Raw genomic sequence first — 13357 nt, forward strand, 5'->3', positions numbered from 1 at the left:
TGTGCGCTTGAGGGCAAACCACATATTGAGCTAATGAGCTCACCGTGATTCGAATTCGATCAAACATAATAGCAGAACATAAGCAAATTTTATCTGAATTCTGTAATGAATATACATGCTGCAAGAACATTAAAAAAGTATGGCGGCCTACTCCAAACCAGAAAGAACAGTTTTGTGCAAATAGTGAGTCTTTGTGTGTTTGAATTCCCACCATGTAAGGGCGAACTCAATATGCATTCTAATGACCTACAATTATGGAATTAAAAAAGAAAAATACTAAGGGATGCCAGAGTGAACAACAGGGAAAGACCCACTCTCCTTTAACTTTTTACAAATAAATGTAAACTATAAATTAGAAACACAAATAATCATGAGTGACTCTAACATTCAAATGAAGTAAATGAATTGTATAGGAGATTAACCCCATAACTTTTTTTTCTTCTTTTTTAATTTCTTGACCAGCTCCTAGATGATGGTGATGTTTAGCTCCCTGTTCTTGGCAGCCTGGTAAAAGAATGGCATGCAGGGGCTGCTGCCCAAGCCTGGGTACTCCTGGGGGTCCTGCATCTCAGGAAGCAGCTCCATGAGCTGCTGTGCAGTGGGGTTGTCATGGGGACAACCCTCCCTGGCCTCTCCTGGTGCAGGCTCCAGGCTGTCGGCTCACCTCACAAAAATCTTTGGAGAGAGGGGGGCGGGGATCTGAGCACAGTGCGAGCCTCCCCTGCTCCTGCCTGGCCACCCCACCTGAGGGCTCTACTCACCACCCTGCTTGTCAGCAGCCCCAAGCTCCTTAGGGGCTGGGGCCCCTGGAGCAGGATCATCAGCAGGGTTCTGGGCAGCGGCCAGGAATTTGCCATGCCTCTCGTTGTGATCGCCTGCAAGCCGCAACACCAGCTCCTGCAGCTCCAGCAGTTTCACCTGAAGGGAGGGGTGCTCAGCTGCCACGCTGGTGCCAGTGCCCCTGCCCTCGCTCATGCCCACCCCACCCCTACCCCCACAGAGGTGCTACACGCCCCATCTTCATCTCCTCTTTGTCCTGGGCCAGCCTGATGATGTCCTCCTCCTCCTGGTGCGGCGTCTGTGGCGCTGCCCTCTGGCCCGCATATGTTGTGATTTACTTTCCTGTGGGAGGACAGGGCTCAGATGCTGGGGCCCCTCCGATGGCCCTGCAGCTCCCCCTGCCTTCCCTGGCCTCTCACTCACTGATGGTGTCTGTCTGTCCTGAGAGGTGAATGGATCGAAGCTCTAGTTTCTCCACCCACTCCTTCAGGTCCACCTTCTCCTTCAGGAGGTCCATAAAGCCGCTCTGGATCCAAAATAATGGGGTCACATCTTGAGAGCGACCTGCCCTGCCCTGCTCTGCCCCCAACCTTCTTGGCCCATGCCAGGACTCACTCACCTGCAACTTCTCCATGGACCCCTGCAGGGCCTGATGAGTCTACCCACACACAGACTCATCCCCAGTCCCTGGGGCTGGTTCCACTACCTCGGGCTCCTTCTGGGCCAAGGCCACCTGGGTGAGTCAGGCGCTGGCACCACACCCTTTGCTCCTTCAGCTGCCCACATAAGCCATACCTGCTCCTCCTGGGCACTGGCTCCAGCGGAGTTGAAAAACGCCACCTGAAGGCAAGAGGCGAGTATTCTTATAGAGGCATATACAGAACAAACGAGGCAGGGAGGTAGAGCGCAGCCCCTTCCCTTGGGGCCTCAGAGAGTGCACCTGTTGGTGAAATGCACAGGTGAAATGATGTCTGACCACTGGCTCCTGGAAGGAGTGAGCGTCCACGGAAATCAGAAGGTGGGGAAACCAAGAGCATAAGGGGGTCGGGGAGGGACCACAGAGGAAGGTGGCAAAGCGGGGGCAGAGTGAGTCACACTCACCATTACCTCCCTGCTCTCCAGGTCCTCCAGGATGCTCAGCATGGGCCAAGGCACCTCCTCTTCCACGTTGTCCAGATGTTCTCCTCCATCTCCTGTGGGGGGTGGCCAGAGGGGTCCTCAGACAACCCAACAAGGGAGGTACTACAGACCCACCTCTGCCTTCATCCTCACTGTGTAACCCTGAGCCAGCCCCTCCCCAGAGGGGAATGAGCTGCTGTTCTTTATCTTTACTTTCAAGAACCAAGATCTTGCTATATTGCCCAGGCACAGTCCCACTACCAGTCGGTGCAGGAGTTCTGACCTACTCCCTTTCTGACCTGGGCCAGTTCACCCATCCTTAGGCAACCTGTTGGCCCCCTAGCCCAGGAGGTCACCATATTGATGCCAAACTTGGTGCAGACACCCGGTCAGCATAATGACCAGCTGTTCTAAAGGTCTCTTCCAACTCCTCAATCCTATGCTGCTAACAGTCCCCCTTTCCTTCTGGGGCTCTCTCCTTCTCCTCTGAGAGATCTCCTGTACCTTGCCTAGGGACTGCCATGAGGCTCAACTGGGCCTGTAGCTGCTGGTTCTGCTGGCTGGTACCTTCCAGGTGCTCCTAAGGGGCCAGGAAAGAGAGTGAGAAGGCACAGAGGTTGCCAGGTCATCTCCCTCAAGGCCCCGTCCTCAGCAATTCCCTCCCCTGGGTCTCCTGCAACTTTTGGGGGGCCATCTCGTCCACCGCTTTGCCCCAAGCTTCCTGCTGCTGCAGCTGGTCCATGAGCTGGGTCTGCAGCAGTAACTGCCTGTGCTGCGCCTCCTTCTCAGAGGTCAGCTGCTGATAGGCAGCCACGTGCTGCTGCAGGTGACCCAGGGACTGGTATCCCTGCTGCTGCAGACTCTGAGCCTCTTGGCTCTTCAGCTTCACCTGCAGGAAGACCCTGGGCATGAGGGCACGTTGTGGCTGGCTTCCAGATTCTGGGCCCATTAATAGGGTATTGAGGGCACTGTGGGGCTCTGTTGCCCGCCCAGGCCCCTGGCCCCTTGCTCCAGGCCTAAGTGACTGCCTCCCTTTCCTAGAACCCCATGCCTTCTTCCCCAGCCTCAAATCTTACACCTTTCTTCCCACCATTTAAACTGTAGGCCACAGGCTGGTGGAAAAGCAGAGGGAGCCAACCACCATCTCCTAAGTGTGCCATATGACTAATACTTTCCGTGTATTATCTCATTTAATCCTCAGCACCTCTGCAAGGAAAATGCTAACTTCCTTTTGAAGTTAAAGGAACAGAGACTTAGAGATGCAAAGTGGTTGAATGGCAACCAGTGGAACTGAGGCTGGAATCTAGTTTGAATCTAAGGAGACTTTTTTGTTTTTGTTTTGTTTTGTTTCGTTTTGAGACAGAGTGTCACTCTGTGGCCCAGACTAGAGTGCAGTGGTGCAATGTCAGCTCACTGCAACCTCCACCTCCCAGGCTCAAGCGATTCTCATGCCTCAACTTCCTGAGTAGTTGGGATTACAGGCATGCGCCACCATGCCCGGCTAGTGTGTGTGTGTGTGTGTGTGTGTGTGTGTGTGTGTGTGTGTGTGTGTGTGATATTAGTAGAGATGAGGTTTTGCCATGTTATCCAGACTGGTCTCAAACTCCAGACCCCAAGTGATTCTCCTGCCTCAGCCTCCCAAAGTGCTGGGATTATAGGCGTGAGCCACCATGCCTGACATAAGGAGCCTCTTATACCACGACTCCTCCCCTGTGATGGGGGTGCTCCATGCCTCTAGCTGGGATGATGATGTCCACACCTGGGAGGAGCCCAGGGCTACCCACCTCTAAAAGTCAGAGGGCAGGAAGCAAGAAACAGTCACAGGACTGCCCTGGAGGGAGCTGGGGTCACCTGCCCCGGGGCTGGAGCTGCTTTTGGCCTCGCACCTCCCCTCCCCAGAGGCTGGTGCTCACCTCCCAGCCTTTCTTGGATGGGCAGAGGTTACAGTCTCCTTCAGCTTGCCCAGCTTCTCCTGCAGCTCCTTTACTTACTGCTCCAACTGTAGTGCCCTCTTATTCTCATCATTCTGGACAGAGAGAAGCAATCAGTGGCCACCCACTGCAGCTGGAGACCCCAGAACTTGGTGTCTGCCTCCCATGGCACCAGGAAGGGTGGAGGCAGGTTAGAAAAATTATCCCCTCTCTCCCACAGCCATCAGAGCGGGGCTCTGTCTCACAGGTGCCTTTAGAAGTACCATTTCACGTGAGGGCTACATTGCCCCATTTTACAGGTGGGAAATCAAAGGCCTGGAGGGCAAGGGAGGAGGGCAGGCTCACGAGGCGGGGCAACGCACCAGCTCCTCTAAGCCGCTCTGTGGCCCAGCCAGCTGCTAGTCGAGCTCATGGTTCTGAGAGAGCGCGTGGTTGATGGTGGTGTGGTTCCGCAGGGCCTGCATGCACGTCTCTGCCTGCTCCGCCCAGAGCTTGGCTTTCCCCCCCAGCTCCAGCAGCCTGTCCTCCTGCTCCGCAGCCTCTCCTCCCACTCCCGTAGCCTCTCCTCCCGCTCCCGCAGACTCTCCTCCCGCTCCCACAGACATTCCTCCCGCTCTCCCAGCCTCTCCTGCTCCTGCAGCTTCTCCTCCAGCTCCTGCAGCCTCTCCTGCTCCCGCAGCATCTCCCGTTCCAGCAGCCTCTCCTCCTGCTCCCAGTTCAGGTGACTCAAGCCTTGATTGTTTTGCACCTGAGCTTGGAGCTGTCCTGCCAGACTCTCCAGCTCCTTCCTCGGGTGCTCGGCCTCAGCTTGTAGCTGCTGTTCCACCTCAGAGGGCCCTGCTGGGGGCTCCGGGGGCAGGGGTTCAGCTGAGAAAGGAAGCAGACAACAAGGGCCTCTGGGTTAACAAAACAAAACAAAACAAAACAAAACAACAAATAAAAGCCCTTCTGTGCACAGATCCTCTCAGGCTCCCCAAACTTGGCCTCACTGCTAATGATTCCTCGCTCTCGGATGGTAGCCAATCTTCCAAGCCACTTTCAGATAGAGAGCACTGTGGGTGGCTGACAATGAGCACTCCTCCCTCTTTGTTGATGGGGACACTGAGGTTCATGGAGATTATAAGACTTGCTGTCTCCTGGCACAGACCTCTTTCTCTCTGCCTCAAAGCCCTTCCATCTACCCACCTCCCTGGGGCATTCTAAGCCACCCCCACAGCCCTCTGATGCCAGTCCTGCTTCCAGGCCATGCCAGCCCCATCTTACCCATCTAGTTTTTGAGGTTGGCCAAGCTCCTCTCCAGCTCCTGTACCCGATGCCTGTCATGCTTCTTCTCCTCCTTCCATGTGCAAACCTGCCCAAAGCACGGGGGACAGGGCCCTGGAGAGAGGGGCTGGTGGCTGGACAGGCTACCATCTCCCTCTCTGCCTCCACCTCTACAAAGCCCAGACCCATGACCTCCTCTGGCTGTACTATTCCCATTTTACAGATGCCCAGAAAGATCCAGTGACCTATCTAAAGTGGGGGGCTTAAGGGTCAGGTCTCACCTCCTCTGACATTTTCCATACCCTCTGCTGCCACCGGGCCCTCTCTCCTTTTAGATGTTGAGCATATTCATCTGTCTCTAGCTGGACTTGTTCCATCATCTGCAAGAACGGGCGCAGATGTTAGGAAGGGCTGTCACTGGTCCTCGCCTGCTCCTGGCCACCTGGCGTCATCTTCCTCCCACATCCCTCCCTCTACAAAGACACACCTGTGTCACGTGTGCTTCCAGCTGTGCCCGAGCCTTTACCGACTGCCATAACTGCCGCTTGAGGACTGCTTCACAGCGGCTCGAGGACTGGATGGTGAAGAGTGAGAAGTTTCGATCTGGGGAGCCTGGGCCGTTCCACACAGTGCCCCTTAAAAGGGCTAGGGTTAGGCTCAATATACAACTTGGTCAGTAAAGGTCAAGGCATTTCTAAGCCTGTGGTCTGGTTTTTAAAAGAACTCAGTAAAGTTGGAAGGGACAGGGAAAAAGATCGAATTTACAGCTGGCTAACAGAGGCCCAGAGAGATCAGATAATATTGCTGTTGTTATTACTGTTATTACTACCACTGTTTGAACCTTTATTGAGTGCTTCACCAGTTACCATGCTAACGATCCCATTGAATCCTCATAATGACCATATGAGACAGTTACTATGATTACCTCTATTATTAGTATTAGAGTTACTATTAGAGTATTAGAGTTTCTATTATTAGTATTAGAGGTTAAGTGCTTGCCTAAGGTCACTTAGACAGAGCCGGGATTTGAATACCCAGGTCTATCCTATTCTCTAAGCCCATTTTTCTTGCTGGGGGTGGGGGCACAGATAGGAAGGGGGAAATTAATCTTTTATTCACTTTTTGAAAGGATGATACATTCACATAGTCCAAAACTCAGAAGGTACAGACGGGAAGTTTCTCCCAGCCACCCTGTTGCTCTCTGCTGAATTTTTTACAAATCCTTGCAGACATGTTTTATGTATATTATCATAGTACGTATGTACACACACACACACACACACACACACACACACATTCCCCCTCTCTACACAAATGGTAACATACTAAAGGTACTCTTCTGTACCTTCACAGTACAAGTATGCAATCCCCCACCTAGGACTTTCTCAAGGCCACAGCCAGGTAACGGCAGGGTGGGCACTTGGCCTCCAAGCTCTGCATCCAGTGCTCGCTCCCCACAGTGCCCCGCAACTAACCCACAGCAGCTGACTCAGCCCCAGGCTGCCTCTAACAACCACACACAAAAGCAGCAAGAAATGGCCATGCTGCCTTCTGGGCAGGACATTCCACCCTGCAGCAAAGAGGGCAGTAACAGAAGAGCCATGCTGCATGCTCCATGCTCTGGGGTCCCTCCGGGTGAGGCCTGGGCACCCCAGCTCCCCATTTACCCTTGGCACCAGAGGCCCCCAGACCCTTTCTTCAGGGCCCCAAAGGGAAACTGAAGCCCAGGATTGGCAGCGTGGAATCAGGGGACCCCACTGGACTCTTAGCAATGACTCGGTGTTTTCATTGAGTTGATTGATTGTTGTGGAGCTCGAGTCCAGGGCTACTGCTAGTTCTTGGTACTGGCTCTGAGGCACATGCAGAGAGGAGGAATTGGAGGAGGATTGCGGGGAGAGGTAGAGAGAACAATCATTAGGGCTGGGGTGTGTGTGGGCTGTCTCAGCTGGCAGAGGGGCACCCAGCCCCTGCTGTGGGAGGAGGTTGGGGGGCTGGCCTACAGGGTCACTGCACTTTGGCCCAGGGCCTCTTACCTCCAGATCCTTCAGGGTAGCAGATGATGCAGGGGTAATAAAAATAAGAAATTCAAAAAAAACAAAAACTTCCATCAAAAACAGTTATGGCTATGGTATAAGTATAAAAACAGCAAGAGGCTGGGCACAGTGGCTCGTGCATGTAATCCCAGCACTTTAGGAGGCTGAAGCAGGGGAATCACTTGAGGCCAGGAGTTTGAGACCAGCCTGGGCAACATGGCGAAACCCTGTCTCCACTAAAAATACAAAAAAATTAGTCTGGCATGATGATGCATGTCTGTAATCTGAGCTACTGGGGAGGCTGAGGCATGAGCATCACTTGAACCTGGAAGGCAGAGGCTGCAGGGAGCCAAAATCACACCACTGCACTCCAGGAGAGAGAACGAGACTCTTCAAAAACCAAAACAAAACAGCAAGAAGGAAATATGGGGATCTGGGCCTTTGTTTCCAGAACAGAGAGATCCTGGGCTGGGCACAGAATCTCAGAGCATGAGGAAACAGGCCACAGACCCCCTAATCTACTGGACCATTGGCAGAGCAAAAGCCAGATACTCAGCTGCAGGATTCCCCTAGGCCTGTGCTCCCCACCGTTATCATTCAGTGTCTCTTCTGAGCCGGCAAGGTGAGTCACAGCACCTGGACAGTCCTGACCGACTGGGGGTAACAGGTGTGATGACTGAACAACTCTCTAACAGCAGCCAAGGGTGCTCTGTCAGTCCCCCTCCCCATGCCCATCTCCAGCAGGATCTGCCTCCATTTGTGCCCTGCTCCTCTGGCTTGGCAGGAGTCCCCCAGGCAAGTTAGATACGGAGGAAATGCCAAATCACAGCCAGAGGAGGTCATCTCCAAGCCCATGTGTCCCTATGCCCTGCCTCCCAGCAGGCTCTTTGTGCTCCTGAAAGGTGCTCTATGAGTTCATAACGATGGCCATGACGTCACCGCTCCCCCTGCCTCCCCCACTCCCCATATGGATGAATGTTACCCACCTTTAATCTTCCAGCCAACCTCAAATGTCACCTCCTCCACCCTCAAGTCCATTCAGAACCAACCTCCCACTGAGCTGAGCATTTGGAATGTTCCAAACTTCTTTCTTGCCTCCTTCAGAGGAGTCTGCCTCCCTCAGTCTGCACCCTACCTTGTTCAGCTATTCTCTCCACTGTTTATTTAGCAAAGTGCCTTTGTTGTCAAAAGCCCAATAAATATGCTAAGTGTCCATTTGATTTTCAAGAGGTGATGGTCTTAGTCACTCATCTGTTTGGTTAACCTCACATCATTTACAGTTAGTTCCTCTGAAAAAATAGCTTCAACCCTTCCAGCTATAATGTGAACTCATTTTATCTTAACCCTATGTTCCCTACTCTTAAACCAAAGTGAATTAATCCAAAATAAGCACAAACTTTTATGTGGTCTATAGATCTTTGCCTTTAGGACAAAACCTAAAGGTCAGTTTTGTTTTTGTTTTTCATCTCTCTTAAGTCTGAGAGTACCACACTGGGCATTCAAAAGCCCAAGTCCCAGGCCAGGCATGATGGCTCAAGCCTGTAATCCCAGCACTTTGGGAGGTGGGGACAGGTGGCTCATTTGAAGTCAAGAGTTCAAGACCAGCCTGGCCAACATGGAGAAACCCTGTCTCTACTAAAAATAGAAAGATTAGTTGGGCGTAGTGGCAGGTGCCTGTAATCCCAGCTACTCAGGAGGCTAAGGCAAGAGAATCACTTGAATCCAGGAGGCAGAGGTTGAAGTAAGCGGAGATCACACCGCGGCACTCCAGTCTGGGTGACAGAGTGAGACCCCGTCTCAACAACGACAACAACAAAAAGCCCCAGATCCCACATGCCTGCTCTGTACATTATTCCCAAATTACTTTTAAACTTTAAGGTATGTCTCACCTTCTCCAAGATGACAAAAGATGCAGGGAAGGAAAAACTCAATTAATCAAGCAGGTGAAGAAGCAGACATAAACAGGCTGAAGGTTAATGGCAGCAACATAAAATAAGCCAAAGTATCCCCCAAACCAGAGAAGCCTCAGGGGCATGCACAGCTGGACAGAGCAAGCCAGAGAGGGGTCTCAGCACTGCTTCACCTTCCATTTGTCCAATGGGAGAGCGCTACCCCATTGGAATGGTTAAGGTTGGACACCAGCACCTTCAGAATGTCCTGAATCTACAGAAGGCAAAAAGAGAAAAACAAGGGCAGGGGGAGAAAGACAGAAGTGGCTTAGAGAGAAGCAAGAAAGTCAGGGAAGGAGGAAAATGTGGATTCAGGGAAATGAAACGCTGAGGAACAGCAGAGATCAAAACCATGGCCTGTGCCATTCTTCCAAATGGCCACCTGCTGCCTTGCCAGGGGCAGGAACAAATAGATAGAAGAGTCTCCTGAGCAATGCAGTCACAGAGTGGAGTCCCCTGACCAATGCAGCTCTTAATCTGCTCACCGGACCCCTCTCCTCAGGCCCAGGACATGGGCGATGAATCTAGTAGAGCTCCAGACCACCATCTCCATTTTAAAAAAAACAGACTTCTGAGTAAGGGTTCATTGGAACAAAGGGGGCTCCAGCTAAAAAACAAGTTTTAAAGACACTGATCTTATCCAGTATCATCTTACAGAGGAGAAAACTGAGGCCCAGGGGAAGAAGTGATTTTTCTGTGGTCACCGAGCAATCTGGTGGCAAGTTAGATCTTCTCTTAATTCTAGTGCCTGGGGCCCTCCTCACCACATCCTGGGGCCCTTTCAGTGACTCCTAAAGGGACAGCCTGATGACAAGTGGCTGTTCTCATTGGCCTGGCTTCCCATTGGGGATGAGGAAAATCAAACAACAACAAACATTTCCTGGCTGTCCTGGGTGTTTACAGCAGGCCATGTACTAGGGATTAACATAAAAACAACAGCAATTACAAATCTCATTTAAACTTCACAAATGGAAGGCAAGCAACGCCACTTCTATTTTACAGATGTGAAAAGAGAGGCTCAAAGAGCAGCAGGTGAGGGGTGAATATGGACCAGGGAGCCCCAGGAGTCACCCACCCAAAATCACCCAGGGGTGACTGCCGAGGGCAAGGGCTGGGCTGCTTACTGAAGGGGCAGGGATGACTGACAAGACTTTGGTTGAGGGACCCCAGAGGTGCTGGGTTTGGGGGCCCCAGCCCGGTGTGCCTTTGGAGTGGTATGGACTCTGGTAACTGTCTTGCCATTGGAGGGGATTTGTGGCTGGGTTGGGGGGCCATGCCCTGGTTTATTTTACCTTTTTCTTGGCCACAGCCAATTTACTCTGTTGAGTTTCTTCCGACATCGTGGTGTGGAGAGAGAGGCAGCGTTGGGGTCACATCAGTGAAATCCCAGCAATGACTGCAAAGTACCTCCAGTAACATGCCAGGCAGCTATGCAACTGAGCCAGAGGAGGTGTAACCAGGGTCCCACTAGAACTCAGAATAGGGGCGTGGCCTTAATGATCCAAGCTCATTGGTCGATGAGAACGATGAATGCGAAAGGAGGTGTGGCCAGGCAGCAGCATGTCCAGAGGGACCTGTTGTGTCACAAGGAAAGCTGTCTGTGCAACCGCTGTCCCCACCCACTCTGGGAGAGGGGAGGGGCCGCCCACTCCAGGAGAGGGGAGGGGTCAGCTTTTGCTTTAAAAGCTTTAAAACTTTAAAAAAGAAACTTTAAAAAAAAGTGTGTATACTTTATATATATATATATATACACACATATATATATATATGTGTCTGTGTGTGTGTATCTATATGTTCCTCCAGAGCTGTCTTCATTATCCAGCTTCTATGCAAGGTCTATGAGTTTGGCCTACATTTTTCATCTTCAAATGGAGTACAAGAATTACCAGTATTACCTCAATTAAGATACAAATCCTATAAAAATGGAAAATCCATAGCATGCTTGATGATTAATAAAGCAGACTATATTATTCAACATTCCAATAAGATAAAATAATCACAGTGATTTCCCTTTTTTAGAAAAATATTTCTCTTATTCTCCTACATTATTGTTAAGATATTTTTTAAACAAGAAACATGTCTAATATCTTAAAAAACACTAAGCTTTTGGGCCTGGTGTGGTGGCTCATCCCTGTAATCCCAGCACTTTGAGAGGCTGAGGGGGTGGATCACCTGAGGTCAGGACTTCAAGACCAGCTTGGCCAACATGGTGAAACCCCATCTCTACTAAATATGCAAAAACTATCCAGGCATGATAGTGGGTGCCTGTAATCCCAGCCACTCACAAGGCTGAGGCAGGAGAATTACTTGAACCCGGGAGGTGGAGGTTGCAGTGAGCCAAGATCACGCCACTATACTCCAGCCTGGGTGACAGAGAAAGACTCCATCTCAAAAAATAAAATAAAATAAAAAATAAATATAAACACAAAGCTTTCGATTTAATAAGCACTCAAAGCTCTTTACCAGTTTAAAACAAATACAAGGCCCATTTTTCTAGAATCACCTGGCCTCTCTAAGCCTTACAAATGATACTGAATTTCTCACTTGATACTTGGCTATGATTTGGAATCATGAAAACTAAGAATTGTGTTATGTCGCTGTGTATTGCTTGCTACCTGAATTCCATAGTAGGCTGGGATCAAGGGTTGAATCTTTCATGATTTGCTCCATAACGTGTGCTTCTTATCCCAGACCGAACTAAGCTTTTTTCTAGAGTTCTACAATTTACAGTTAGTAGACAAGAATGGTTCTCAAAGATGTAGTCTCTGGACGAGCAGCACCAGCAGCACCTGAGAACTTTTTATAAAGTGCAAATTCTCAGGCCTCACCCTGGACTTTGATGAATCAAAAACTCTGGAGTAGGGCTCAGCAATCTGTGCTGCAGTAATCCCTCCAGGTGTTCAAGAACCTCTGGCATACAGGAGGTAGAAAAATGCATTTCCTTCTGTAGGTTCAAAGCCAGGGATACTATATGTTCTGTCTTGATACGAACCAATGACATGCAATTAAAAGACATAAATCTCCTTCCTACTCCCATCCTCCATCCAATGTGTTTTATTTTTATGAGTTAAATAAGAAAACAAGTGGCAATCAGAGATTTCATCTAAAAAGTATATTTACAAGTATCAGTTCTCATCCAGCCTGTTCTTACACAATACCATTTACATCCTCTTACATCTCAAGTTTTAAAAAGGTGTCTTCACAATGTAAGTCTCAGGCACACTAGGAGTTCTATAATAAAACACCAAGGCTGGGCACGGTGGCTCACACATGTAATCCCAGCACTTTCGGAGGCCGAGGCAGGTGGATCAACTGAGGTCAGGAGTTCGAGGCCAGCCTGACCAACATGGAGAAACCCTGTATCCACTAAAAATACAAAATTAGCCGGGTGTGGTGGCACATGCCTGTAATCCCAGCTACTTGGGAGGCTGAGGCAGAAGAATCGCTTGAACCTGGGAAACAGAGGTTGTGGTGAGCCAAGATCACACAATTGCACTCCAACCTGGGCAACAAGAGCAAAATTCCATCTCAAAAAATAAAATAAAATAAAAATAAAACACCAAGTAGATCAGAATGTCCAAACTTACTAGAGAAGAAAAGTGGAATCATTGGCTATATTTTCAAGTTGCATTCAACAGGAAATGTAAGTTTTGAATTATTTTCATCTTCATACTTCCAAGTTAATAGAATTAAACCAGAATACTCCATTCTTTCAAAGCCTCTAGCCAGGCAAAGTTTTACTGTATTACTTCTTGCTTTCAATGGATATAAAGCAGAGTCCTGGTAGGCACATTTTTGGATGACTGCAAAGATGCAGAACTAAACAGTTCCATCTGTTCAATATTAAAACAAAAGTCCTGTAAACCTCTGATAGTGAGTGTAATACTTTAGCATTAGCACCAAAGCCTCAAATATGAAAAGATACCAAGAACACCACTAGCAAACAGAAGTGAGCTCTCAGCTGGGAGCAGTAGTTCATGCCTGTAATCCCAGCACTTTGCCAAGCCAAGGTGGGAGGATTACCTGAAGTCGGAGTTCAAGACCAGCCTGGGCAGCATAGTGAATTCACATCTCTACAAAAAATTGAAAAAACTAGCTGGGCGTGGTGGCACACACCTGTAGTTGCAGCTACTTGGGAGGCTGAAGTAGGAAAATTGCTTGAGCTCAGGAGTTCAAGGCTATAGTAGCTATGATCGTGCCACTGCACTCCAGGCTGGGTGACAGAGCGAGACCTAGATAATTACAGTCTGTCCTGCTCCTGTTTACATTAAAATCACTAAGT

At 49.9% G+C, this 13357-nt stretch overlaps 1 pseudogene; it reads right to left on the reverse strand.

Moving 5' to 3' along the window:
- Positions 1 to 291: 291 nt before the first annotated feature.
- LOC100989155 (golgin subfamily A member 2-like) lies at positions 292 to 10507 on the reverse strand (annotated as a pseudogene).
- Positions 10508 to 13357: the final 2850 nt, after the last annotated feature.

The sequence above is a fragment of the Pan paniscus genome, chromosome 8 (genome assembly GCF_029289425.2).
Source record: "Pan paniscus chromosome 8, NHGRI_mPanPan1-v2.0_pri, whole genome shotgun sequence".
Classification (NCBI taxonomy): Eukaryota; Metazoa; Chordata; class Mammalia; order Primates; family Hominidae; genus Pan; species Pan paniscus.